Source organism: Pogoniulus pusillus, chromosome 3 (assembly GCF_015220805.1).
Source record: "Pogoniulus pusillus isolate bPogPus1 chromosome 3, bPogPus1.pri, whole genome shotgun sequence".
Lineage (NCBI taxonomy): Eukaryota > Metazoa > Chordata > Aves > Piciformes > Lybiidae > Pogoniulus > Pogoniulus pusillus.
Window position 1 is genome coordinate 3,691,495 of NC_087266.1, and position 27,188 is coordinate 3,718,682.

The 27,188-nt window shown below is 41.1% G+C and overlaps 1 long non-coding RNA gene across 3 annotated transcripts in view; it reads right to left on the reverse strand.

The window, feature by feature from the left end:
- LOC135173414 (uncharacterized) overlaps positions 1-22,470 on the reverse strand; it is a 205,708-nt gene extending 183,238 nt beyond the window's left edge. For 2 of the 3 annotated variants that reach the window (XR_010301305.1, XR_010301306.1), the window contains exons 1-2: positions 22,414-22,470; positions 20,289-20,343 (exon numbers count right to left, since the gene is read on the reverse strand). This is a non-coding gene — a long non-coding RNA (uncharacterized LOC135173414). Of the gene's footprint in view, positions 1-11,299; positions 11,566-20,288; positions 20,344-22,413 lie in introns of those variants that run through there. The other variant, XR_010301307.1, reaches the window with a different exon arrangement.
- Positions 22,471-27,188: the final 4,718 nt, after the last annotated feature.

A 27,188-nucleotide genomic window follows, 5' to 3' on the forward strand; every position in this document is an offset into this window, starting at 1 on the left:
AGTGCTGAGTGCCAGAAGGCAAGCTAGAATTCCAACATGTCCAGTTAAATTGAAGAAGGTAAGAAAAGAAACAGGAACTGCAAATCTAGTATCAAAATAATGTCTATAAGCTAGAGTCGCAGTACCCCCTTGGCTTATACAGTATGAAAATCATCTCGCTGTAATTCATAGAATAGAATCATAGAATCAACCAGGTTGGAAGAGACATCCAAGATCATCCAGTCCAACCTAGCACCCAGCCCTGTCCAGTCAACCAGACCATGGCACTAAATGCCTCATCCAGTCTTTTTGCGAACATCTCCAGGGACAGGAACTTCACCACCTCCCTAGGCAGCCAAGGACGTCAAGAGTCTAATACAATTTAAAACAGTAAAAAGATCTCATTGTGCAAGAATGTGTAAAATTCTGTTGTTTTGACTTGCAAATTATGCCTGCTTTTTGTGGACACAACAGAAAGAATTTAATTCAAATAGAAGGAAACTAGAGCTTTGACAAAAGAGTTGGTAAGACATTCTAAGACATCATAAACCACTTGGGTTGGAGGAGACCTTTAAAGATCATCTAGTCCAAACCTCTTGCAACCAACAGGGACATGTTTAACTAGATCAAGTTGCTCAGAGCCCCATCCAGTCTGACCATCCAGGCTGAAATATTTGATAGGATCATTCGTAACATTAGTGCTCACATCTTTTGTTTAATTTGTTAGTCAAAAGTTGTAAATTAGTCCAAACCCAAAGTCCTAGAGGTTCTTAACACAAAAACGAATGTGCTGATTTAACACAGTCCACTCTAATACCCTCTCCACAGAGATCAGGAGAGAAAATAACACCAAAAAAATGTGGGTTGAGATAAAGAGAGTTTAATGAAAATAATGCAACATGCAATTACTGTAGCTATTTTGCAGAAAAGTTCAGCAAAAGCAAATGCCTTGGCCTCAAACTGCAAAAGGTAGTTTTAAACTGGACATTGGGGGAGGCAATCACATGATGAGTAGTTAAACATCAGAATAGGCTGCCCAGGGTGGTGTTTGAGTCACCATCCCTGGATGTGCTTAAAAGTCATCTAGATGTGGCTCTTGGAGATATGGGTTAGGGATGAGCTTTTTAGATTAGTATCAATGATTAGACTTGATGATCCCAGGGTCTTCTCCAATCTGAATGATTCTATGAAGCACCAGCAAAAGACAATGATAGAACAACCCTCTCACTCTCCAAGCCTGCTGGAAATTGGAAGCAGCAATGGAAAGGAGGAAGTCTCTCATATTATAATCTGAACTACAATCCCCATGATATGTTGCTCCATTCAGCACCTCCATTTTAAGACTGACATGACACCTGCATGGTGCTGAGCACTCACCAGCAGATTCAGCTGAACCCATGACTCTGGAGTAAATAGAAAATCAGATCTATTTATAATGATCAAAGGCTTCCAGGAAAATGTACAAAAGAATGATTTATCATCACATCCTGAAGAGGCTATGGAAATATACCCAGGGAACAAAGTATAACAGTAGTTCTTCAGACCCATGGCATAATATATAATGAATGTCTCTTTACAGGAAATAGGCACATCTGATATCTTAAAACCCAGACCTCTTCAACTCATCTTTACCTATGAGAAAAATCTAACTTGGAAAAATACAGAGACTAAAGCAAAGGATGCAGAGATTAAATTGGAGAGATTATTGCATGCTGAAAAGTGAATCTGTAGCTGTTTTCAGTGGTCCTGTGCTAATAGCCATCACTGAAAGATCTGCTAGATAGATTCTGTGCAAAGAACAGCCCTTGTTGCTGTTAATCTTCAGCAAATGTGCTAAATAAACAAGTGGCAACTGTTTAATATGTAATAACTTTTCACTGTCTTTTAAAATAAACTTGAATGCTCATTAGGGAACCTAAACTGAGATATGCTAATAGGAGTGTCACATTTTCAGGCGATAAACCCAGCCATTAGCACATGTCACTGATACGAATCTGTTTGTTAAGCTGAAGGAACTTGTAACCATAATAGCAATAAGTCTCTTGTAAATAGGCTGCTTGTTTGTGAGTGGGGAGAACAGGGTGATACAAACCATGCCTTGCTAATATTGCTTTGGACTTTCTTACTCTTTTCTGCATTTAAAATATCTCAGGGTAGCATCTTTTGGGATATTTAGTAATATTCCAATAAATATATTCTGAAAGAAGCTGCTAGTACAAATTTAATGTAAACAGTCACATTTCATTTTCTGTGCCAATGGACTCATTGAAACAAAGAAAACCAGAATTCTATCATGAATTACATTTAGATTAATCACTACTTATGTCAGGACCCTAAGAACCCTAATTAGCCTTAATCACCCTGGTCAACCTTATCTGGAGACTTCTATCTCTCCGGAGATATTAAAGACTTGCCTGGATGTATTCCTGTGTGATCTGGTATAGGTGATCCTGCTCGGGCAGGAGGGCTGGGCTAGATCATTTTTTGAGGTCCATTCCAGCCTCTAACATTCTGAGATTATGTAAAGAATGATAAGCAGGTTAGTCTTCCTTTCTAAGACATTTCTCTGCATCCAGCAACTCCAGAGAACCACAAGTATCATCTAGTTCCAGCTCTCCTGTCATGCCCAGGGACACCCTACCCTAGAGCAGGCTGCCCACAGCCTCAGCCAGCCTGGCCTTAAACACCTTCAGCAATGGGGCCTCAACCACCTCCCTGGGCAACCCATTCCAGCCTCTTGCCACTCTCATGCTCAACAACTTCCTCCTCAGATCCACTCTGAATCTCCCTATCTCCAGCTTTGCTCCTTTTCCCCCAGTCTTGTCACTCCCAGAGAGCCTAAATAACCCCTCCCCAGCTTTTCTGTAGGCCACTTCAGATCCTGCAAGGTCACAAGAAGGTCACCTGGGAGCCTCCTCTTCTACAGACTGAACAGCCCCCAGTCTTTCAGTCTGTGCTCATAGCAGAGCTGCTCCAGCTCTCTGAGCATCCTCATGGCCCTTCTCTGGACACACTCGAGCATGGCTACATCCCTCTTCTAATAGTGGCTTCAGAACTGGATGTAGTACTCCAGGTGAGGTCTGATCAGAGTGCAGTAGAGGGGGGGAGAATCACTTCCCTAAACCTACTGGCCACACTTCTCTCTATGCAGCCCTTTGGGCTGCAAGTGCACGCTGCTGGCTCACGTTGAGCTTCTTGTCCACCAGCATCCCCAAGTCACTCTCTTCAGGGTTGCTTTCCAGTCAGTCATTGCCCAGCCTAAGTCTGTGCTTGGCATTGCCCTGACCAGATGCAAAACCTTGCACTTAGTCTTGTTGAACCTCATGAGGTTGGCTTGTGCCCACATCTCCAGCCTGTCTATGTCCCTCTGGATGGCATCCCTTCCCTCCAGTATATCTGTCCACAGAGAGATCTGACTCTTGAACGAAATTACAGAGAGAGAACATGAATTAATAAGCTTAAACTCAGTCTTGCACTGTGCTGTCAGAGGGATGCAGTAAAAGGTCTCACCCTCTTTTAAAGCTTCCTCCTTCTGTTTTCCTGCTGCAGTGTTTGGTAGTTCCATTACTCTTTACCAACTTAAATCCCATTGGGGCAGCATCTGCTTTGTTTTGTTTTATTTGTTTGGGTTTTATTCTGGGGGAGTTGTGGGTTTGGATTTCTGTGTGAATGAAGGGGCATTGTTCAGTTTTTATGCTGTTGGGTCTTTTAGGTTTTTTGGAGGGCTATGGGGGGGTCTTTTTCTGTTTTGTTTTGGGGCTTTTTATATTTGTTTGGAGTTTATGGTTGTTATTGAGGTTTGTCCTTGGCTTTTTGTTGATTGGCTTGTTTGTTGGCATTGATTTTGTTTTGGGTTTTTTATTTTTCTTTGGCTTGGGTTTTTTTTGTTGCTTACTTTCCTTGGTTTGGTTTTTTTTTGGGGGGGTGGGGGTGAGAGTGTTTGTTTTTTTAATCCACAGATAAAATTAAAGAGATGGAAGTTATCCTTACAGCTTCCTACTTTTTTATTTTCATTAATTCTTTGTACCTCCAGGGACTATCAAAGAGCATCTAGAAGTGAGATGTTATAAAACAAATAAACCACCTTGGAACTTTCTGCTGTTTCCTAACACAAATGTTTTCCTATGCATTCATTTCCTGCAATGACTCCTTTTATTCTTTTCACTATCAGGCATATACATTAATAACCCCTTTGTCAGTCAACCATCAGGTTTGGATAAATGAATGCCTCAACTTTGTGTTAGGAAACGCTCAACCATAGTTCAGGATATCTGGACCTATTTAATCTCCTTTTCCTTTCAATCCTCACAGCACTTCTCAATGCAAACGTGTTGAAGAAATCTATTTCTCAAGGACTGATGGCACCCCAAAGATTCAGAAGGGCTGGAAAGTACAATGGGCATTTGACTTTCATGAACCTCTAGAGTGCCCTATCTGTCATACATGAAATGCACAACAAATAGTACAATCCCTGGTCTTAGCCTTTGTGGAGGTGACAAGTCTACAGCAATAATACAGGGCAACCAGCATGGGTATTCTCCCTTGAAATGCAGCTGGAATTCTCTGTTGGTAAAAAAAAAACACCAGCATTGTCTTTCTCACTTCAGTGGAGCTACACCTGCTGAGAGCTGCTGAGCTTCTGGCCAGCAGTTTCCAACTGCTTGATTTTGTGATAATTTCTGTGTCAGAGAGGTACATGGATGGTCTCAGACTGAAGAATTTTCACTGTCATTAAAGTAACTCTTTAGTATATCCAAAGAGATTTTGTGCAAAACCAAGAATTGGATACTGAGTGTTGCTCTCCTGCAGATTTCCATAGGAACACACTCTCCCTAGGTAGACATTTAATGTAGCTATGAAACAACATTTCCTAGGAGTATTTTTTTTTAACTGGCAGAGTTGTAACAATTCTGTCAAATAGTGAAATTAAATCATTTGAGTTGATTATATCTGGTTTGTGAAAACACACAGTTTGATGTATTCACAAGTTTCAATTACTCTATGAGGAATGTAATTATCTGGAGTACAAAGCTCCAGGGGGAAGCTGTGCTTGCTAAATACTCCTTGTCTGAAATGCTATGATCTTTGGAATCATAGAATCTTCAATTTGTCCCAAAAATCTGAGAAAATAGTAACTTTTTCACTGACTGATCATCTAACAGATCCTACTTTGAGAAGCTGAGTAAACAGAGTATAGAGAAAAAAAAATGGTCACAATCAACAACCTATATGTTATGTGAATATCTAAATGTAATAATCGTTTAATGCTGTGTTGTGATTTTTTTTGGCCATTGTTCAAGACTCCCCTGAGTACTGTTTTTACTCTGTGAAAGCTTAGAGTACAGCACCATTGGTTTCAAAGTAACTATTTTTAACACAAAACTTGGTTATGATAATTTGTCAGCTGATTCATCAAGGGTTCTGCAAAGGGTTAAACCTCCTGGGAGAGTGATCTTGACCCTGAACCCAGGTCCTCTTGACTCCTCCCTGGAGGTGGATCTGAGCCTTACTCTAGGTATAGTTCTTAGCCCACTCCCAGTTCCTATCCAGCCCCCTATAAAAAGAGAGGAACTTCCTGTTCCACCCTCTTGCCCTGCCTCCCTGCTTGACAGCACCACCATCCTGATCCTGCTGCTCTTTGTTTTACCACGTGGCCATCAATCCACGAGGCAGACAAAACCATTGCCATCAGTTTGGTTGTATATAGAATCAACCAGGTCAAAAGAGACCTCCAAGATCATCCAGTCCAACCTAGCACCCAGCCCTGTCCAATCAACTAGACCATGGCACTAAGTGTCTCATCCAGTCCTGTATCTTGTTTTCCCTTTCCTATATCTCTTTGTAACTCCCCTACCTCAAATACCTTTTCTTTATTGTTAAAGTTTTCTCTCTCAACTTCCAAATCGAAGTGAGACTATTTATTTGGGTGTGTTTTACCTTTTCCTCTCTCCATCTAATTCCCTTTATTTGAAAAAGAGGAGGAAGATGAAAAGGGATCTTATAAATTGTTATTGATCCTATTACCTATATTTGAGTCTCTGGGAAATTTAAACTAGAACTGAGACAGGTTCTTGTTAGCCTATTTGAATGCCTAACCTTTCTTTCAACAAAGAAATTTGTCCTGATGTCCAATTGAAACCTCCCCTGGTGCAACTTCAGACCATTTCCTCTTGTCCTGTCCCTAGGGAGAAGAGACTGACCTCCACCTGGCTCCATTTTCCTATCAAGAAGTTTCCTTTCTGTCAGGCAACCAGTGACAGAACAGTCTCAAGTTGTGGTAGGTGAGATACAGGCTGGATGTAAGGAGGAAGATGTTGCCAGAGAAAGTGATTGGCATTGGAATGGGCTGCCCAGGGAGGTGGTGGAGTCACCATCCCTGGAGGTGTTGAAGAAAAGCCTGGCTGAGGCACTTAATGCCATGGTCTAGTTGATTGCCTAGGGCTGGGTGCTAGGTTGGACTGGCTTATCTTGGAGGTTTCTTCCAACCTTGCTGAGGTTTCTCTTCAATCTCCTTTTTCACAGACTAAATAACTCCAGTTCCTTCAGCCACTGTTCACAAGATTTATTCTCTAGACACTTCACCAGATTGGTTGCCCTTCTCTGTACTCACTCCAGGGCCAAAACATCCTTCTTCTAGTGGGAGCTCCAAAACAATGGCAGTTGCAACAACCCTCCACTCAAGCAGGAAAGACCTCCAAGAGAGGCTTGTAGGAGCTTATCTTTATCCTATGTCCTGTCCAGCCCCTCTGAGTCTGAAGTCCTTTGCTTGGAGAACCAACTACAGTCAAACCAACTGGGGTATAAATGGAAATATGTCAGGGAGGAGCTTTCTGGTTGGGGCTCTGGCTCTCCTTATGTCACAGAAGCAGCTTAGGAACTTCTCCCTTTTAGATTGGAATCTAAGGAACCTCATCCCACCCTGATCCTTGCTGAGTACCTACATATCCCAGGTATCCATGTGAGCTGTTCCTTTTATGAGCGAATTGTGTGCACATTTTGGTCATCTACTCCAAAATTTTGATAGGTTAATTAGTTATGCAACATTATTTTCCCAACAGACTTCCAAACATGTAACTTGTGCTGGAAGGATAGCAGATTTAACTGTAAAAAATCAGTGGCTGTCAGCTCTGTCTCTTTTGTGACAGCATCACAGAATCACAGAATCACCAGGTTGGAAAAGACCTCTATGATCATCAAGTTCACCCTATCACCTAACCCTTCTAATTAACTAAACCACAGCACTAAATGCCTCATCCAACCTCCTCTTAAACACCTCCAGGGATGGTGACTCCACCAACTCCCTGGGCAGCCCATTCCAATGCCAATCACTCTTTTCATGAAGAGCTTCTTCCTCTGTTTGGAAGAGATCTCAAAGATTACTCAGTGACAGGACTAGGGGCAATGGAGCAAAGCTAGAGGTGAGGAGATTCAGACTGGATATGAGGAAGTCCTTGAGCATGAGAGTGGTGAGAGGCTGGAATGAGTTGCCCAGGGAGGTGCTTGAGGCCCCATTGCTGGAGGTATCACAGTATCAACAAGGTTGGAAAAGAGCTCACAGATCATCAAGTTTAAGGCCAGGCTGGATGATGCTGTAGGCAGCCTGCTCTAGGGTAGGGTGTCCCTGGGTATGGCAGGAGGGTTGGAACTAGACGATCCTTGTGGTCCTTTCCAACCCTGACTGATTCTATGATCATTCAGTACAGTCTCACCAGAGCTGAGTACAGAGGCATGATCACATCTTCTGTCCTGCTAGCCAAGATGTTGTTGGGCTTCTTGGCCACCTGAACACACTGCTGGCTTATATTTCAGCCAGATGTCCACTGCCACTCTCACATCTTTTTCTCTCAGTTAGCTTTCCAGCCCCTCTGACCAAACCTGTAGCATTGCCTGGGGTTGTTGTTACCCAAGGGCAGCATCCAGAACTTGGCCTCATTAAACCTGATAAAACTGAGCCCAGCTCATTGATCCAGCCTGTCCAGATCTCTCTGCAGAGCCTTCGTATCTTCGAGCAGATCAACACTCCCACCCAATTTTGTGTCAAATCTTGAAGTCCTGTCACCTGTCTTTGTAGGAAACATAGATCAAATGTGCTGCCTTCCACATCTATCCTCTCAAATAGCTCATAGCTTCCAAAAAAATCCCAAACAAAATCAACCCAAGGCCCAACACACTCAAAAAAGGGAAAAAAAAACACCATAAAAAAAGTTTGTAACATGCTGAAGAAAAAGATCAAGAGACCTGGGCAGACTGAGAGCTGGGCACAGAGGAACCAAGTGAGGTTCAACAAGGAAAAGTGCAGAGTCCTGCACCTGGGAAGGAATAATAAACTCCACCAGTACAGGCTGGGAGGTGATCTGCTGGAGAGCAGCCCTGTGGAGAGGCACCTGGGAGTGCTGGTGGACAACAAGTTAACCATGGCACAGAAATGTGCCCTTGTGGCCAAGAAGGCCAATGGGATCCTTGGATGTATTAAGAAGAGTGTGTCCAGCAGATCAAGGGAAGTTGTCCTTCCCCTCTGCTCTGCCTTGGTGAGACCTCATCTTGAGTGTTCTGTTCAGTTTTGGGTTCCCCAGTTTATGAGGGACAAGGATCTGCTGGAGAGAGTAGAGTGGAGGGCTACAAGGATGATGATGAGACCGGAGGGAACTGCCTGATGAGGAGAGGCTGAGGGACCTGGAGCTTTTTATTCTGGAGAAGAAAAAACTGAGAGGGGATTTAATCAATGTTTATAAACAGCTGAGGGTTGGTCAGGAGAGGGAGGATAGGCTCTGCTCACTTACACCCATTGCTTTTTGTCCCACCACAGGGAGCAAGTTGCAGCACAGGAGGTTCCACCTCAACACAAGAGGGAACTTCTTTACTGTTAAGGGTCACAGAGCACTGGCACAGGCTCCTCAGGGAAGTTGTGGAGTCTCATTCTCTGGAGACTTCCAAGGCCTGTCCGGATGTGTTCCTCTGATCTGTGCTACATTGTCTGGTCCTGTTCTGGCAGGGGAGTTGGACCCAATCATAGAATCAACCAGGTTGGAAGAGACCTCCAAGATCATCCAGTTCAAACTAGCACCCAGCCCTGTCGAGTCAACTAGACCATGGCACTAAGTGCCTCATCCAGTCCCTTTCAACCCCTAACATCCTGTGATCTAAGGTCTGAGAAAGGCAGCAGGGGGTGGAAGTAATTTTTTGCAAGGGTACTGATCCCAGTGCGTAAAGCAATTTTCCCTTTGTCCCTTTGTCCTTGTGAGACATTTCCTCTCGGCCCCAGCACCACAAACACCAGCAATGGTTTGATTTTTGGAAGCTACACAGCCCTATGAACAGAACTTCCCATATGGAAATACCAATTAAAATTTATATTATGGTTTTAAATATACAAAATTTCAGAGCTGTTAAATTTGGTCCTCTCTAAAGCATCTGTGTAGTGCATTCACATTTCACAGAAAAGCAAATTGGCATTAAAATCCATTTTATTTGGGTTGCTATGATAACCCCAAATAACCCTAAATTCCTTCTGTTCATGTTTACTCACATTCCTGGCTTTGGAAACTCCTTATCCTGTTGGTGCCTTTATTTTCCCTGCTAGTGAAGCTGTTTTCATATCTAGCAGAGAATGTATATCTATTTGTTTTGTTTGTGACTGTATTGGAAATTAACAATCAGTTATGAATTATTAATATTATTAATATTCTTACATAGATTAATATTAAAAAAATCAGGTAACATCCCTGAGGTTCCTTGGGTTTTTGGTTGACAAGAAGCAATTGCATAGAATTAAACAGTTTAATCAACCAGAACTTGGAAAACAATAATGTGAGAACAGGAAAAATTCTAACTAATGCCTATAGAGTCTGAATCATAGAGTCAACCAGGTCAGAAGAGACCTCCAAGATCATCCAGTCCAACCTAGCACCCAGCCCTAGCCAGTCAACTAGACCATGGCACTAAGTGCCTCAGCCAGGCTTTGCTTGAACACCTTCAGGGATGGCAACTCCACCACCTCCCTGGGCAGCCCATTCCAATGCCAATCACTCTCTCTGCCAACAACTTCCTCCTAACATCCAGCCTAGACCTTCCCTGGCACAACTTGAGACTGTGTCCCCTTGTTCTGTTGCTGGCTGTCTGGGAGAAGAGACCAACTCCCACCTGGCTACAGCCTCCCTTCAGGTAGTTGTAGACAGCAATGAGGTCACTCCTGAGCCTTCTCTTCTCTAGGCTAAACAACTCCAGCTCCGTCAGCCTCTCTTCATAGGGTTTGTGTTCCAGGCCCCTCACCAGCTTTCTCGCCCTTCTCTGGACACCTTTCAGCACCTCAACATCTCTCTTGAACTGAGGAGAACAGAACTGGACACAGCACTCAAGGTGTGGCCTGACCAGTGCTGAGTACAGGGGCAGAAGAACCTCCCTTGTCCTACTGGCCACACTGTTCCTGATGCAGGCCAGGATGCCATTGGCTCTCTTGGCCACCTGGACACACTGCTGGCTCATCTTCAGCCTACTATCCACCAGAATATGCTCACAACACCTTTGGTCCCTGCATAAGTCTCCTGTATGAAAGATGCTTTTAAACTCACGGTGGTCCCAGAGTAAAACACAAATATTTCAGGCAGAGGAGGAAGGAGATGCTGCTAAGTCACTAGGGTGAGCTGCAACTCGAGTCTGGCTGTTAATGAGCTGTGAACAAGAAGATGGTCCACGTAGACAAGGACACGGTGCAGACAAAGGCTACAGGGAGAAAGGCTGCAGCAGAAAGGCAAGGTTTTCTAAGTCATCCCCCTTTATATGCTCAATTTTGAAATCAAACTGCTCAATAGGTACTACCACCCTTCTTCTGGCCAATTAATTCAAAGCTTTGTGCCTCCTTTGACTATGCAGGCATGTTGAGGGCAGCACAAGACACCTGGCACGAGGTGCCAAGCCCCTAGCCCTCAAGGCTTTGCTGGGGTGAAACCCCTATTGTTTGCTCAATCTGCTCACTCCCAGACCCCAGCACAACAGGAGGAGAACAAGGGTTAAACCTCCCTGGCAGGATTTATGCCCTACCAGGACAGTGAGAAATACTGCAACAGACATGAAAGTGTTGGAGAAGGGAAATTAATTGATGAGAGATTACTTTTTCCAAAATTAACATTGTTCATTAACATTGCTATTCAGAACTCTCACCACCCCCCACCACTCATTTTAATAATATTTGGGTTCTTACACAGTCATGGAAACATTCTCTGGGTAATATCTAAATCTGGTAATAACCAGCACAATATATGAACATTAATTGAACTGGAAGAGACTATTCCCGTGGTCAAATGCTGCTTGGGGCCAAGATGCCATTTGCCCAGTAGCTGGGCCCAAGCTCTTCCTGCTCTATGTCAGAAGGCAGTAGAGAATTACAAAGAGGCATTTGGGCATTTACTCACAGATTATTATTATTACCCACTCACAGGGGCTAGCCACAGTCCAGACAGTGCCCAGATGCTTTCAGGGGACTCTGTCTTGTTGGATGTTGAGGCTTGAATCTTCCTGGCTTCTGGGGAAAGGACACAGACAATCTCTGACCTTGTCTCTTGGCTTCTGCTGGATGATCTGTGTATATGCCTATGAATTTTAAGCAGGACCTTCAGGTGCAGAAGGCAAATGTGGTGCAGTCTGAGCACGACGTCAGGCTGGCCACACAGGCTGATCGCGTGCAGGCATCCAGGGTCTGCTTCTGGTAACTTGCAGCAGTGGAGTTTAGTAAGCAAGCAATAAGGCAGTGTGCAATAGCAGCAGGGCTGGGCACAGCAGAGAGAGCAGGCAAAGAGCAGGAAGCAAAGCAGGGAAGCAAAAGCACCTTGTTCACCTGCCTATCTCCTTTTATCAGTGTGGGCTGAGATTAATTGCCCTTTGGACAGAAGAATAACCAAGCAGGATGGCAGTTAGCCAAACCATAATGTATTAGGCAAAGCCACAGGCTCTCTTTTCTCTAATTTTGGAAGAGCACAGGCCTTGCACTAGGCAGGCACAAGCTAAGTGTGTGCACCTTACACCACAGGATGCTGAGCAGGCCAGACTCAGTGGTTTCAGGTTCATTTGTGTCCATTTCTCACACTTGCCTCTCTAGTGGAGCAGAAAAACATTCTTAGGCAAGGCAGGACATATATAAGCCTATTTTGGGCCTATCAGGCCTACCACAACAGAAAGAAGACATAAATGATTATTCTCTACCTTTAAATTTTTGTGTGTCCTTTCCATTGTGTTATTTATATTAAAAAAAATCTAATTATTATCATGAAAACTTCAAATTTCCTTCCTCCTAAAGAGTTGGAATAGATGCTTTTGAAAGGTTTTACAGTGGTTTGATTTGAAATGCTACTTTGAAGGACCAGTAAAAGCATTTTTAAACATATGGGTAAATAGGACTTTCATGCCTACTACAGGATGATTTATTTCTGATGAAGTGGAAATGAGCAGAGTAACAAGTGAGGAAAAGCTTTCCTTTTGAACTACATTATGTACCCACTGGCTGTACTCAATTGCAGCTTTACTTTGACAGAAGACAGCACCTTTCTATTGTTCTTTGCCTCTAAACACTTCACTGCTGTATCCTTAGCTGATACACACGCCTAAAAAGAGAATCGGGGTGACATCTCACTCTTCAATGTGACCATTGTGCTCCAGAATGTTACTTTTGTGTTCTGGTGGTACATTTTTAAAAAAGATCATTGTTATAGAACAAAAAAAAAGGTCATAGAATAGAACGGTTTAGGTTGGAAGGGACCTCAAGATCATCCAGTTCCAACCTCCTGCCATAGGCAGGGACACCTCCCATTAGAACAGGTTGCTCAAAGCCTCATCCAACCTGGCCTTGAACATCTCCAGGGAGGGAGCAGCCACAGCCTCCTTGGGCAACCTGTGCCAGTGTTTGACCATCCTTACTCTAAAGAATTTTTCCTAACATCTACTCTAAATCTCCCCTCTTCTAGGTTAAACCCATTGCCCCTTGTCCTGTCCTATTATTACAAGACCTTGTAAATAGTCCCTGTCCAGCCTTCCAGCCTGGTCTTTTCTTAGATTCTATGATCCTAGACAATTTTTCTTCCAAATGTTGTTATAGCTGTACTGCAGGAGTGTCCTTCATCATATTCTCCAAGGCAATACAGATACCAAATGTGTCCAAAATGTGAAAGTAATTCTTTGCCTTGGGAAAATCTAGGATTCCTGACTGAGTAGAAATAGCTGCAGTTCACCACATTGTCAACTACTGTCAATAATGCCAGCAGAAAGTCTCTTCAGGCAGTGAGACACAAATGAAGAAGCATTTCCACCACAAGACTTCCAACAGATCTCTAAGTACAAGTTACTTCCATCAAAACACATTCATTATAGATTTGTACACTATACATGTCCAAAATGAACACAGCCCTTCTCAGGTTAATTCAGGCTGCCTCTTATTTTTTCACTCCTGTGTTTGAAAAGCACTAGGGTTGTCAGAGTAGTGGTATGAAGCACACTTTCATCTGCCTCTGCTGTTAAATAAACATTCCTTCAATGTTTCATCTGTGCTGTTGGGAGTCTCCTTTTCCCTTTATACAAGCACCTTCTCCTTATAAGTGTCCTCCTCTCCTGTCTTGAGATCCTTACTAGTAGCTTGGTATTCTGACTCTACCATAATGGATGCTCTCTTGCTGTTTCAGTTGATTATTATGGTAGCTGATGTGGGAAAAGAACATCAAGTGTAGCACTATAGGAAGTTTACCTCTTGACTTTTATTTTAAAGGAACTAATGAATTTATATAGCAACATCAAATATTATGTCAGCTACCCCTTTTAATTGTTAGGAAAAGTGTATTATAGCTAGCAGATTATTTTAAGGGCATAAATCATTTAATGACTTGAAAGTCAGAGATCAGTATACACAGAAAGAGATGTAAAATCAGAAAAAACATTCCATATATGCTAAAAGTTTTATGAAACCTTTCATAAATTAGTATTTAACCTTCCTGAGTGACAAAAGCATCCCTGCCACAGGCTGGCTGTTTGTGTGAAATGAATTGATAAATTCTATCTGACTGGCTCCTCAGTTCAGTGAATGGTTTTCAGGAGACTTCTATTCATCTCAGAGAGGTGCAGAGGAACTGAATAGTTAAAATATCTTTAGTGAACACAACTATTATTAATATTTCTGCCCAAAATAAGTAAGAATAAGGCTAGGAATTGCAACAATCAATAGATGTGCATTAAATTTCAAGGATAGCAGTTGATTCATGTTAGAATTCTGCTTCATTTACATTTCAACCAAAAACCACAGAAGCCACTACCATTTTTGAACTCACATATGAACTTTATAGCATGCCTATGAATCATCTTTGGCCTAAATTAATTTCATTTAATTAAAGGCAGCTGAGTTGCCCATATTTGCAGCCAAGTTACAAACTTCTATAGAGAATCCTTTTTTTTAACTCCAGTAGAGCCATGACATTTCTAAACAATCCTAATGACAGACATGAATCCTCCTAAGACTTGGAGTAAATTGTGATGCATATTATTATACCTAGCAACCTAGAGCTTTTCATTGCTGCTGCAAGACAGTTCAAAGAGAGACATTATTCAATTACTACAGAATAACAGAGTGCAATTGCAGGCTATCAAAGAAAGAAGTTAGGCACTTGAGAGAAGAAAAGAGATGTGTTAGGTAGTTTAAGGAACAATATTTAACATGGTACAGGACTGAGGGCATTTCAAGTGAAGAACTGAAAAAGAGGAGTGAGCTTCTAGCTACCATTTCAAAACCTGGCTGCTTCAGCTTAAAGGACAAATCTCCCTGCCAATACCAAGAACAGTAGAGGAGCTATGATTCTTTTCAGCAGGATGATTTGAAATGTTTACAGCAAGGACCAAGATCCTTGATGAAATGTTCCTTAACTCATGTTTATCTGAACACAACTTTACTAGTGTCTATAACAAGTCAGGATGTCTACATAACAAATGTAGTCATAACCATCCTAATTTTTATCTGTTTTATCTGCTCCAAAAGTGGAAGTAAAGCTTTTACATAGCCAGGGAGAATCCAGACTAGATCTCATAGACACTTGAGACTATCCAGAGTACATCTGATAGAAAATTGAGGCCATCCTTTCAACAAGGAGCAGAGGAAAATGGTAACAGATGATGTCCCAAAAGTGCAATACATGGCCACAACTAGGAGATTCATTAGAAAATTTTCCCCTGATATGAAACAAAATTAGACAAATTTAATTCTTTTTACCCTGTGGACTATTCAGTAGCCCTAGTTCCAACAACAGTTTCTTGGACTGTGAAACATCTACCAGAAATTTCTCCAAAGTTGAACAGTTTTCAAGGCCAGGCAAGGATTAGTTATACAAATAAGACAGCACATTTGAATTTGTAAACTTTGTTTGGTTTGGTTTTGTCTCCATCAGAAGATGTTTACATTTATTAATGATGGTCCAAATCCAGTCGTGAAATACAAACTTATGAACAAGACAACACAGAGGTTTGAAATCTTTCCATTTAATTATTTCAGAATTGAGTTAATTCTAGGGCTAGAGTTTAAAGAGCTGCTCCTGTTAAGCATGATTCTGGATGATTTCTGGTATACCTCAATGCAAAAGATCTCTTTCTCTCTCCTTTGGACTCTGCTTGAATGTGATACACTACACCACAAGGTTAACACCATACCAAAGACTTTATGCCTTGCTATGTATCTAATCTTGCACTTAATCCCAGAGTCTAGTGAGTAACCCGACTTAATATGAGTGAAAGCACCAACCATTAAGAGGCAGTTAGTAACAGTTCTTATGTTACCTTGAAGCTGCAAAGCATCGCTTGTTTAAACGTTATGCTAAGAGGGGGCCAGCCTGTCTCAACAACCTCAGAGTACAGAGACCAGGTCTGGTGTGATCTTGTCTATGAATAAGGTTTTAACAACAAAAGACAAGTCAGAATTTAAACTCTGAATCTTCCACAGGTTAAATATAAATGTATAGTCAGTTCTGACTCAACCACCCTTGTTTGAATTCAAACTTCTTCCAAACTGTGTTAATTTTCTCCAGCTATGATACAGATTCTCTCTCTTTTTATTCTTTCAGTGAGGAAGAGCTTTTGATTAGAAATCTTTAGGTGAAATTCAGAGGATGTCATCCTCTGTCTTGAATGAAGTAGTTTCTACAATTCTCAGCACAGAAATGAGCATTCAGATTTAGGCACTGAAGTGGTGAACAAAGAGGTTTCTGTTTAGGATCATCTATGGCCTGAGATTTTTCACAAATTTGGTCTCTGATGCCCAAATGAGCTCAGCTAATAATCAGTGTCTAATTGGAAAGCTTCAAGAAAAAAAAAACAACCATGTCTTTTCAATCTGCCTGCAAGGTCAAAATATCTTCCAGCAGGGTTTAATACACGTACACAAGCTTGATGCATTGAAGTGCTGCATTCTTTTACAATGTTAACAGTTTGATGAGAATATCAATTAAACATGACTGTGTAGTTAAGATTTCCATCTCCAAATGCAGCTGCAGTGAAGAACTGGACTGCTAATCAAAGCAGAGTCATAATTTAGCACTGATGAGGAAAGCAGTAGCCATCAGAAGGGAATGACAGAAAGGAGGCAGCTGCTTTCATATCATTTTAGTGTCCGTTTCTTTAATGAGCCTAAGGAGACAATTCCCTGATGACTATTCATTAATTAATGGAATTTATGAGAGGAGAAGAGCTATCAGTATGTAAACAAGTAGAGAACAGGTGATGACAGTTTTGTTTGCAGGCAATGAGCATATTGAGGAAAAGCAGCTTTGGAATAAAGTAAATAACCTGAAAGGGATATTTAATGAAATGCTGAGTTCCCAGTTCTTCATCTGGGCAGCAGTGAAATGTGGCTTACAGCTTAAAAGAGTTGTTCAATTCTTTAAATATCCATAATCAGATCAGGAATAAAGAAGGAATCAACCAAGAAGATTCCCAGAATACTAGACTTTAACACATGGGTCTTCTCCCTTTATGAGTGAATACATTTTGCCCTGATGTGGTTGCATTAATCAACAGTTACATAGATCCAGCTAGGAACCAGTCTCCTTTCAGCTTAGTTTTTTAGAAGTTATCCCAGTGGCTTTGGCTCTGCTTGGGAAGCCTGAAATGCCTAGAGTGAATTTTGAAGGCAAACTAAACTCTTTTCCAGCCATGAAGATTTCAGGGTATGAAGGAGATTGTTCCAAAAAGCAATCTGCAGAGATTAATAAAAAGAAGACAATGCCACAGTGCTGGTCATCAGCCACCTTTGTGCCAGGCATATATGGCATGGTCAGGTAGCTGAGATCACACAATTGATTGTGGTCTCATGGTATCTGCTCACAAAGGGATTCTTTGAACCTCTTTGCACAACCTGAATTCATGTAATATTAAACACCCTCAGGCCAGATTCCAATTCTTTCTTTGATCTGGGCAGAAAGTGCAAAGTAGCTGTTTTTTGACATGTTTGTACTGAGGAAAATACCTGCTAATGCTGATTTTGTCCATTGCCTACTGGGAGCATTTTGTGTAGGATGTGTGAGGAACTTGGTTAGGCTCAGATCTACAAGTACAAGCTCCTTAAAGACTTGATGTTAGCAGCATATATCAGAGCAGTCACAAGTCTACTATAAACAGGATGGGCTGAGGCAATGACTGGACAGGCGAGATAGACTCCAAACAGAAAAGCTCAGTATCCCATCACGTTTTGGGGTTTTACATTGGAAAAGGCCACAGTGACAATCACACTTGTAAGATATGCCACTTCCAGAAGTCTGTTCCACAATGTCTCTTGCATATGCAGTAGCCAAACACAAGGATTTCATTCTTGACACTATATACCACACACAAACTGCTCTACATATGTTCACAGGGTGGGTAGCTGCAGCACATGCTTTTTTTCTACTGAAGTTCCTAAATGTCAATGATGTTACACATTTTTCTCAATGGCTTCTGTATCATGTGCATAATGCAGAAGTAAACAAACAAGAAGAGCTGACTAATTTTATCCAAGGTCATCAGCAATGATTTCATGCAGAACATGTTTGGAATGCATCATAAAAGGAACAACGACAACAAAAAAGCATAGTGATTAATATGAGAAAATACAGAACCCAAAAATGACTCCTCACTTTATATCATTTTATCAAATCTTTAATACCTTGGAGGGAGGAAGGGAATTCAATAATATTAAGGAGACTTGGGCAGCTAGAGATAAGGCATAGATAGCAAGGTCTTCACTTCCATTGTTGTATATTTAAAGTTAGGCTTTCAATTGTTATATTAAATATTCTTAATTTTATTACATTTGCCACTTGTTCACATTTTCCCCCAAAGATCTGTAGCTCCAACAGCCCTATGAACAGCTTACTCTTTTATTTATTATAAATTATTATTTAAAATAAGCCCAAGCCAATCAGAAAGAAGAAAGGAAAAAAGTGTATTTTAAAGCACTCTCCTAATGTTTTACCCAGTCTTGGGTCTCTGATTTCTTTTGCACTGTAAGGGATACTCTGCCTAATCTCTTACCCTCTATGCTAATTTGAAGCTAGCTGGGATGTTTTAGTGAGAGGAATTAGAATATAGGCTGTGAAAAGGAAACAGTAGTGATGTCTACTTCACTCGTAGGCTTGCTGAGATGGATAAAAACAAGAACACAAACATAGATAACAGAGTTGCTCTCTGGCTTTGGCTGCCTCCCTTCTCTCTCTAACCTGCTGTCTGTGTAACTAATCCTTCTGCTTCCTAACCCCCCAGGTAGACCCTCCAAACTCACCTTGAACATAAGGCAAAGTCTGGGATAAGGTAGAGGGGTGGAAAGGGGGTGGAAGGGTGATCAGGAGCTCCTCCTGGGGCGCTGGTTTCTGGGAGGGCTGTTGTGTTTCTGTATTACTTTTTAACTTGTATATTTCTGTCTATAGCTGTATAGATTGTAAATATCTGCTTGCATATTGTACTAAGCTGTAAATATAAAGCTCCATTCTAATTTTCAGCTCATCTGAGTCCAGTCTGGATGATTTTCTTAAGTGTGGGAGGGCAGGTAACACCCAAACCATCTCACCCTGTCTTCTTAGGAATGACAGTAGCAGGTTTCTGCAGCAAAGGGCTGTGTTTCTACATCTTTGTGCCTAAGTGAAATTATTTTACTGACTCCATTATGACTGAAAACTTTAAAATTATTTTGGTACAAACACGAGATAACAGAACACAATAACAGCAAGTAATAAGTAAACAGATTCTATCAGTGCAGTCATGTAAGGTTGTGTGGTAAAGAATGGAAGCCTGTCTTGTTTCACTGAATAATAGTTCACTGACTTCTAATAATATGCATCTTTCTTGCCCCAGCCATTTCATTGGTGGGAATGAACTCTGAGATTTCGCCACATGCTACTAATTGCAAACACTCATTCACATTTGAAATTTGTCTTTTGTATTTCAAAGACAAAAGTTGCAAATTTTCACCATTTATCTCTTTTTGTGTCTATAAAGCAGATCTGCAATGCCAACTTCAATTCAGCCACCAGGGAAATTATCACACATGTGAATTCAAATATACATTAAATTAGCTGAAATGAGTATTGTAGCAAAGGTGTCCACCAGAAAAGACAGATATATTGCCCCCTCTGCTTTGTGCCAGACTGCTAAACCAAATTTGCATGTACATGACACAGCAAAACTATCAGGTGATGATACCAAAAGGCAGATACCAAAAGGCATCAAAAAAATCCCATATGCAATTCAAAAGAATCCAAACACTCTTAATTTATAACCAAAATTCTATCAAGGCTTTTAGGGAAGGAGGGAGAGAGGTAACTTTTAAGACTGGAATTAAAACAAAACAGAAGAGTCAAAATCACTGCTTTTTGTCTTTCTCTTTTTGTAACCATTGAAACCACCAGCTGATCAGCTCTTTCAGACATGCATGGCCTTACTCTGTTGATCACCAAGGATCTGGTCAAAAGACCAAGAACACAACAACTACCAAAATACAAATAACTCATGGATATGTAATCCACATCCTTCCCACTTTCCTATTTGGCATGTGCACAAACACCCTGCTTGGTGCAGCTAAAGCACACAATGGTGACTCGAACCTCCAAAACCAGCTCACCTGATTGTACCACATGAAATCATAAAATTAACAGCTTTATCCACTCCATCCATTTGGCACCACTGTTTTCCTCTGACACAACCTGCCTCTCTCACACAACATCACCATCCATAAACAATTCTTAATTGATTTCACACTCAGTGGTAGATCAGAGCCGATGACAGATGCTCTTAAAATATATATAGTCCACATCTAGGACGCTTACCTTAATAATGCCAGCAGGACATCTGCAGAGATCTAGTGAAAATGCAGGCAACTTCCTAAGAAGGAAAAAAAATATATATTATACAAACTGTATATGTGTTTTTTTTAAATAGTCTGTAATCAAAACCATCACTGTAAAATACATGAAGATAGCCAAGTCTAATGAGAACTCTCTATCTCAGCAACACATCAATAATCAATATGCGCATCCTCTTAGAATCACAGAAACAGTCAGGGTTGAAAGGGACCACAAGGATCATCTAGTTCTAAAACCCCTGCCATGCCCAGGGACATCCTACCCTAGATCAGGCTGCCTACAGCCTCATCCAGCCTTGCTTTAAACACCTCCAGGGATGAGACCTCAACCACCTCCCTGGAAAACCCATTCCAGCCTCTCACCACTCTCATGCTCAACAACTTCCTCCTCATGTCCAGTCTGAACCTACCCATCTCCAGCTTCACTCCATTCCCTCTAGTCCTGTCACTCCTTGACAGCCTAAAAAATCCCTCCCCACATTTTTTTTTCTTCCTCCTTGGGCTTTGGTTAGCCACAACTGTAGCTGAACATTTAAACATATTTTCTCCTAATTCTTATTTTCTTGTGCTAGGTCTGACCAGCATATGAATCATGCCTATATTGCATCAGAAGTGAGAGAGGAAATTAATAAAGATTGAAATATTTTCTGGATTTATCTTTTATGATATGAGCAATAGCATAACTAATTTAAAAACAATAGCTGAAACTTCTCTCTGGATTTCTAGAAGCCTGTTATCTTTTTTCATTACTCCCAGTGGTTATATATAGTTTTTTAGTCTATATTTAATGAAGATCAAAGACTAATGAAAATAGAGAAGCTAAAGTAAGAATTACTTTACTAAGTAAAGAATTACTTTTTACTAAGTAAAAAAAAAATTAAAGTAACTGTATTATCTTGCAGTTTTTCATGCAAAGGTAAGAAAATTAGTAACAAAAAAGCAAACAAAAAATGCATAAGATTTAAGAGTGGTGAAAAGATTGAACTGTTTGCAAAGATCAAGGGGACACTAAAAAGACTGAAAGAGGAAGAGAAAGAAAAGAAGGCAAAAAAGCTTGTTAAAAAACAGTTACTCAAGAAGTTCAATGCACTTCTAAAACTCATCACTGTAAGGTATCTCTGACACCAGAAGTGGTCATCAAAACAATTAAGGAAGAGGCCTCATGTCTGACTTCACAAAGAAGTACAAATTAGTGGGTTTTAAGCCCTGTGCCTGCTCTCTGGCTTGTGTTCTTTTTTGTCAGTTCTGATAGCAGAAATAACTCAAATATGTTGATCCCTATGATGAAAGGGCCAAATGAAGTATTTCAATGTCAGGTTTGGGGATTTGTTTTCAATTACACAGACATGGGATGGATAAAAAAGAGCTTAGAAGTCAGAAGCTGAATTATCATTAATTTACCTTTAATTTCCTGATGTGTATATATCCTGAAAGACTGAGAGGATGAGTCCATAAATGCAACCTGTATTGCAATCCAACTTTACATCCTACATCAGTTGTTGCAGTAAAAGCATCTAAGTTACAGCACTTACTTAAAGATCTTTTGAGAATATATTCTTCCTAACAGTCAAATACAAACCTCAGCTTTGACTTTCTCCTCACGTTTGCTGTCCACAGACTGACCTCCTTATTTCAAATCCAAGTTCCTGCTTCCCCTTTTGCACTTTGTTTTGCTTTCATAGAATCAGAGAATCAACCAGGTTGGAAGAGACCTCCAAGATCAGCCAGTCCAACCTAGCACCCAGCCCTGGCCAATCAACCAGACCATGGCATTAAGTGCCTCATCCACTCATTTTTTGAACACCTCCAGGGACGGCAACTCCACCACCTCCTTAGGCAGCCCATTCCAATGCCAATCATTCTCTCTCTGAAGAAGCCCCTCCTAACATCCAGCCTAGACTTCCCCCTGGCACACCTGGAGAGTATCCCCCCTTGTTCTGTTGCTGCTTGTCTGGGAGAAGAGACCAACTCCCACCTGGCTACAGCTACCCTTCAGGTAGTTGTAGACAGTAATGAGGTCACCCCCAAGCCTCCTCTTCTCCAGGAATTATATAATATTTTAATTACATAAAGAAATATCTTACTAATACCTGCTTGCAAAGTTGAAGACCACTCAAAATCATTTTCTAATGACACCCTGTATGCTCCTACGCGAGTTTGTAACCCCAACTTCTCACTTAAAAACTGTTTGCATTAAGCATTAACTTCTGCCAGCTGCACCATAGGCAGTTCTTAAAGGGAACATGAGCAAAGAGGACATTACATTTCCAGCTGGAACAACTACAATGCCTTGAGGAAGGAATCTGTGAGGAAGGGGAAGGCAACGCTGAAGTTGCAAAGTGATGGGACATTTGTCAGTGAAGTTTCTCCAGAAGGAGAAAAAGTCTAAGGTATTTGGAACAGATGCAGAGGAGAATGAAGCTCTAAATTAATTTCTCTAGGGAGTAAAGATGGGATTGACCATGTTTATTTTATCTATGGCCAGTTGTATCATTTGTTGGGTTTTGTTTTTTAGTTCCTGTTTTTTTCCATTTTCAGATTGTAAAGAAAGATAGGAGGCAGGCAATGTGCTTTTTTCTCTCCTTGCTTTTTAAAATTCTGATTAGAATTGTAAATAGTGGAGGTCCATTCACTCAGGAGAGATCAGCAGGTGTTTTATATATGAAATCTGCAAAGCTTTTGTTTGATTTTCAGGGGTGGAGGGGGGAGGTAGTAATTTAGCACAGATCACAGAGTTAACCTGTAAGAGATGAAAAATAGTTCAATCAATCCTCCAACACTTCAATTTTGTATTCTGTGAGTGAATAATCAGATCCTTCAAGCCCTGCATTAGAATTTGCTCTAGAATTTACACAAGCTCCAGATCACAGCACTCCTCCATTTCCTTAAGCTTCATGTTAGCCTGGCTATGGCTTTGTAATGACTATGTCAAAGCAAATTCTGAAGTCACATGTTTGTGAACACCATTTATGCAACAGTTTTGGGAGGCAGCAAACAGCCCAGCCTTCTTGTTGGCTGTAAAAAATAGGCCAGTCTCAACCAGAAAACTTGATAGCTATAATTTCTACTTCCTGACATGTGTTTCTAAGTGTCCTAACCAGCATATGTTTATATCCAGTAGGCTCAATGATCACAGTATTTAATGTACTCAAAAGGGAGATCCCTTATGAGGGATGGCTGAGGGAGTTGAGTTTCTTTAGCTTGGAAGTGAGGGTGATTCTCAGAAGGACAGAGCCAGTGATGTCCAATACTCATACAAGGGATAACAGATGCAAACTTGGAGAATAGGAGGTTCAATGTAAATGCAAGGAAAATAGTTTTCATGGTGAACCCTAGAACAGGCTGCCCAGAGAGGATGTGGAGTCTCCTTCTCTGGAGAAATTCAAACCCAACCTAAATGCATTCCTGTGTGACCTACTCTAGGCAATCTTGCTCTGGCAAGGGGTTTGGACTATGAGGAGAGGTTGAGGGAGCTGGGGGTGTGCAGCCTGCAGAAGAGGAGGCTCAGGGGAGACCTCATTGCTGTCTACAACTGCCTGAAGGGAGGCTGTAGCTGGTTGAGTGTTGGTCTCTTCTCCCAGGCAACCAGCAATAGAACAAGGGGACACAGTCTCAAGTTGTGCTGGAAGAGGTCTAGGCTGGATGTTAGGAGGAAGTTGTTGGCAGAGAGAGTGATTGGCATTGGAATGGGCTGCCCATGGAGGTGGTGGAGTTGCCACCCCTGGAGGTGTTGAAGCAAAGCCTGGATGAGGCACTTAGTGCCATGGTCTGCTTGATTGCCTAGGGCTGGGTGCTATTTTGGACTGGATGATCTTGGATGTCTCTTCCAACCTGGTTCTATGATTCTATGACTAGATGATCTTTTGAGGTCCCTTCCAGTCCTTAACATTCTGTGATTAATTTGCATTTATTGATTTCAGTTGCATTTCCACACAGTTCAACTCAGTGTTCCTGGGAAAAGAGTCATGTTCCCAGGTTTTTATGATTATTTCAGATCTTTTCAAATAGATGTGAAACAAAGCACTCCTATGAGTAATTTCACTTAATTTATGCCAGATATTATTATTTTTTCTTTATTTTCCATTTATTACAAAGGCACATGACTTAGTGATGGAATTGTTTGTTCTTGTGGAGGAAAAAAAAACCCTCCCTCATAAATTCCACTGAGTTACAAACTATTTTAAGTGGCTGTATAATTGAGTAGCTCATAAATATGCCTGATTTCAGCACTGGATTTACTATATTTTTAATTTTCCAACAGATTTGCCATAGTTTCCAAGGTTTCATCTGAAGCCATCTGGTCTATTTAAAGGGCAAAATCTACTTAACTGTTCAAAAGGCACTTGATCCTATGAATGCACTTTGCTAGCAATGGGCTAGTTATTTTCTAGGCCAGTTAAAAGCTATTACTCACAAACAGATTGTGAGATGGAACGCTTATGCTGATGGCTGGCAGCCTGACAAAGTAAAAAGGGAAATGTGGCCCATTCCTGAATTAAGCTGGGCTGACTCTATCTGTTCCAAACATTTGACTCAACTCCATTCTTCTCATGATACTTATGACAATAATGGGATAACAGATTTATGTCATGAAGGCACTGACCTTTGTTAGAGGGAACATTTTGACAGGAAAAGATGTGATATGCTGCTATGCTCTATAATTTTGACAATGATTGACAGTAAGGCTTTATATCGGCATGGCAAGGCTTTTGCTTATGTTTTTACATTGTCATCCTTGGAATTACTCCTGGATTTTTTAGGATCTTTGATCACATGAACTTTCTCTGATTAAATTCTTAGAAGGAGACAATTCATGCTGCTGGGGAGCCTTGAATCATTCACAGCCATAAAGTAAGCTGGTGAGGGGCCTGGAGCACAGCCCTGTGAGGAGAGGCTGAGGGAGCTGGGGGTGTGCAGCCTGGAGAAGAGAAGGCTCAGGGCAGAGCTCATTGCTGTCTACAACTACTTGAAGGGAGGCTGTAGCCAGGTGGGGTTGGTCTCTTCTCCAAGACAACCAGCAACAGAAGAAGGGGACACAGTCTCAAGTTGTGCCAGGGAACATCTAGTCTGGATGTTAGGAGGAAGTTGTTGCCAGAGAGAGTGATTGGCATTGGAATGGGCTGCCTAAGAAGGTAGTGGAGTCACTGTCCCTGGAGGTGTTGAAGAAAAGCCTGGCTGAGGCACTTAGTGCCATGGTCTAGTTGACTGGATAAGGTTGGGTGCTAGGTTGGACTGGATGATCTTGGAGGTCTCTTCCAACCTGGTTGAATCTATCATTCTAATTTACACTCTAGGGTAGGATGAATTTGGGGTAAAGTGACAGGTAAACCTAGTGAACACTGATGCTTCTGCTTTCACTCAATGGTGAGGACATTTCCTGCTGTGACACTGGATGTTGTATGTTGATAACAAACACTTGGCTTTGCTCATTTTTCCATTGAAGAGCTGGGTTTGATGGAATGTGATCAGATTTGAGCTTTGAGAAAAGAAATGAAACTTGAATACTAATTTGAGTAAAGATATAGTCAATACAGAGATGAAATTATATTTTGTTTATCTTCAGGACCAGAAGGTAAAGACACTTCATCCCCATAGCAGCAAAGTAATCCATCCATAAGAAAAAGCCATATATCTGGATAGTCACAGAGAGGGAGGGAGGCAGAGGAAGAGAAGAAACCTTTTGTTAAAAAATAGTGTGCAGATGTTCAGTATCTTTTTTTTTAAATTAGAAACATATGCCTCAGTAGTCAAACTGAACTGTAAATTTTGCCTGTGTTTCCTACATGTGTGATGACCTCTTATTTTGGGGTGATTGCAGTACAGCAATGTGGTATGGCTTGCACTGTTCAATTCTTTTGGGTGTTTTTTTTTTAGTCTAGCATGAGAAATATCTTCACTGTTATTCAGTGCAGACAAAACTGACAATCTCTGCCCTGGAGGATGTTATCTTGCAAACTCTTACACACAAGTAATTTTATTCACTTGTAGTTTATTTCTATTCCTAGGGAAATGACTGGTGAAATTCCCAGTAATTCCAATAGAGAAGGATCAAGCTGAAGAATATTAACAAAGACTTGTTTGAGTGCTCTCTGAGAACACATCAAACTGGAATGCAATCAAAACAATGAACACTTGTTTTTTGTCTTTCACCTTCCATGATTTAGGTATAAAAATTGCCTAGGTGTAGCATCACTTTTCATTCAACTCTCTGAGTGACATAAAATGAGGTTTCATTGTTCACTATGACACTTTGACAAATGTTGTGTTACTATTGCTCTTAAGAGTGACTATACAAAACATCCCCACTCAGAAACATAGCTCAAGCATAGTGAGAATCTGAATGAATTATGCATGAAACATGAGAAGGGAAGCAAATGTTAACTCATTTAAAAATGGGTCCAAACCATGACAATTTAGTTGATGACAAGAGAAGTCATTCTTCTACAATATTAACCATATCCCTTCTGTGAGACTGATTTGCAGAGCAGAAAAGGTCATTTTCCAGACAGATGGGGAATTTCCCCAGCAGAGGGGAGTTCAGCTTCTCCACACCAGTTATAATGAGGACCAATAAATTAGGTGAAGCTCCCGTTTACCTAAGCTGAAATATTGATGACCAAGCTCATGAGAATGCTAATATCTACATTCATCTTTTCTTGAAATTTAAAGCACAGTAGCATGTTGTGATAGATCTATACATCACAGCTAGAGTCACATTAGAAAAGGTACCCACCACAGAATGCAAATGCAACACGACTGAAGCATTCCAGGCTTTTCCACACAAATTCCACTTTTATCTACTCCAGTGAACCAAGATGTAAAGTAGTACTAAGAACAAATTGCATAGCTTGAAGCACTGAGAGCA